We start from the raw sequence: 2,500 nt of genomic DNA on the forward strand, positions 1-2,500 counted from the left end.
GGCGCTGCCTATTGGCCGCTGCGTCCGTGGTTGCGTCTGGCGCTGCCTATTGGCCGCTGCCTATTGGCCGCTGCGTCCATGGTTGCGTCTGGCACTGCCTATTGGCCGCTGCGTCCGTGGTTGCGTCTGGCGCTGCCTATTGGCCGCTGCCTATTGGCTGCTGCGTCCGTGGTTGCGTCTGGCGCTGCCTATTGGCCGCTGCGTCCATGGTTGCGTCTGGCACTGCCTATTGGCCGCTGCGTCCGTGGTTGCGTCTGGCGCTGCCTATTGGCCGCTGCCTATTGGCTGCTGCGTCCGTGGTTGCGTCTGGCGCGCCCTGCATCGTCTCCGGCACTGCGTCTGGCGCTGTGACATGAAATGTTTCTTCAGCTTTTAGTTTGAACTTTTACTAGGTTTTCTTTAAAGGAGCAGTCCAGCATTTCAACTTTCAACCGTTTGTTTGTGCTAAGCTAGGCTAACGGTGGACTGTCCCTTTAATATTTCAACTCGTAATCACAAGAACATTTGATTCGTTTTCTGGTCATTATGACTTCTGCGTCTCATAATTTCAAGAAAACTATTTTCTCATTTTTATAATTCATATAAAGAATAAATACGGACCGAAGTTCTTGTAATTAGGAGATGAACATGTTTCCCTAACCCGACAGTTTTCTTGTAATTATGACCTTATCTTTCCTAATAATAACAGGAGAGATGTTTAAAGTTTCCCCATGTGTTCGTTGATGATAAAGTCATAATTACAATAATCTGATGTTTCTTTCTTCTTCTTCTTCTTCTTTATGGTTTAAAAACAGGGTTCAACGTTAAGGGGTTTTGTCCAAAATCAATTTTTACTGTTTTTTTGGGGAAAAAACTTTGAAAGAAAGTTTTTTAAAATTTCAAAAGTGGCGAGGGAATTTATTTTGTTGAAAAAAGGCAGAAAAGGGTGTTGACAAATGGGTCAAATGTCGGAAAAAAACTATCCAACGCATGAAGTGGTAAACATAAGAACAACCCCAGTGCTCCGAACTAAATAAAAAATGTAAAAACATCGAAAGTGGAAAAAAGTTTCAAAGCGCCAAAACACCAACTTGGTTCCTGATTGGCCGACGGCCCGAACACAGAAGCTGTTACATGAACTTTCCCACCGTGGCGTTTCTTTGACTCTTTATGGTTTGCATATGAAGCGAACGGCGGTGTGACGTCACGCGGCGGCGAAGGCCGGCCGTGTTTGTGTCGGGGTCCTCACAGCTGGAGAATGTAAATACAGTCTGTCCTTCATCTGCCTGCAGACAAACTGCTGTAAAATATATCCAACCCAGATCTCGTCTTTTAACTCACATTTACGACACACACACACGCCACACATATTTTAACCATTTAAAAAGAAAAATGGTACAGGGACACAAATATTATGGATGCAGTACAATACATACACAAACTCATGGACAGTGGCACGCAGCAGGTCTTCACAATTTCACTTAACAAGCACAATACTCGGTTCTTAAGAGTATAAGTAGCACAATACTCAGTTCTTAAGGGTATAAGTAGCAGCGTCTCCGCCATATGTGGCGGCTGCCAGTACTAGCAGATATGGCCCAGTACTTAGCGAGCTGTTTAGCCTCTTTTTGGCCATCCCAAGTTGTTGCAGCCCTCTTACTACCAACCTGTGTGTGTTTCCTAGGCTACCAAATATGAAAACTAGTAGCGTGCACCTATAGCCTAGCTCTGAGATGGTGTTTAGGAGTGGTTGGTATTTAACTACCTTGGTGGAGAAAGACTCCTCCATGCTGGAATCAAAGCTGCAGCCTACCTCCAAAATATGCACCTCACTGGACTCCTCATTGATAATAACATCTGGTGTAAGAGAGTACTAGAGGTACTACTGCAGTACTGGAACATGGATGGTTTTACCTGAGAATGTTTGTATATTCTTACTGAGAGAGGGAAATGGTTTGAGATGTCTTTCACTATGAGGTCTACTATTCTATCATGACATGCTGTGTACATTCCTTTGTAGGCATGGCAACCATTTAGGATGTGTGACAGTGTTTCAGTGATCTGTTCTGAGGTGTGATGAGGGACCTGAGACTTGAGTCTGGTACACACACAGACACACACACATACACAGAGAAACACACAGACACCAAGTACACACAGACACCAAGTACACACACAGACACCAAGTGCATACGCATACATACACACACAGACACACAGACACAGACACACACACACAGACACCATGCAGACACAGACACCAAGTACACACACAGACACAGACACCATGCAGACACAGACACACACACACACACAGACACAGACACACACAGACACACACACAGACACCATGCAGACACAGACACACACACACACACAGACACCATGCAGACACAGACACACACAGACACACACACAGACACCATGCAGACACAGACACACCATGCAGACACACACAGACACCATGCAGACACAGACACACATACACACACACAGACACCATGCAGACACACACACAGAC

At 45.4% G+C, this 2,500-nt stretch overlaps 2 protein-coding genes across 2 annotated transcripts in view; one reads left to right on the top strand and one right to left on the bottom strand.

Annotated features, from left to right (window-relative positions):
* LOC118495300 (nuclear factor 7, brain-like) overlaps window positions 1-2,500 on the bottom strand; it is a 1,057,410-nt gene that overhangs the window by 70,811 nt on the left and 984,099 nt on the right. The gene's annotated exons all lie outside the window — the stretch shown is intronic.
* The window catches only part of LOC116062618 (deoxynucleotidyltransferase terminal-interacting protein 1), a 19,624-nt gene that overhangs the window by 10,058 nt on the left and 7,066 nt on the right, over window positions 1-2,500 (top strand). The window lies entirely within an intron of this gene.

Source organism: Sander lucioperca, chromosome 6, assembly GCF_008315115.2.
Source record: "Sander lucioperca isolate FBNREF2018 chromosome 6, SLUC_FBN_1.2, whole genome shotgun sequence".
Lineage (NCBI taxonomy): Eukaryota > Metazoa > Chordata > Actinopteri > Perciformes > Percidae > Sander > Sander lucioperca.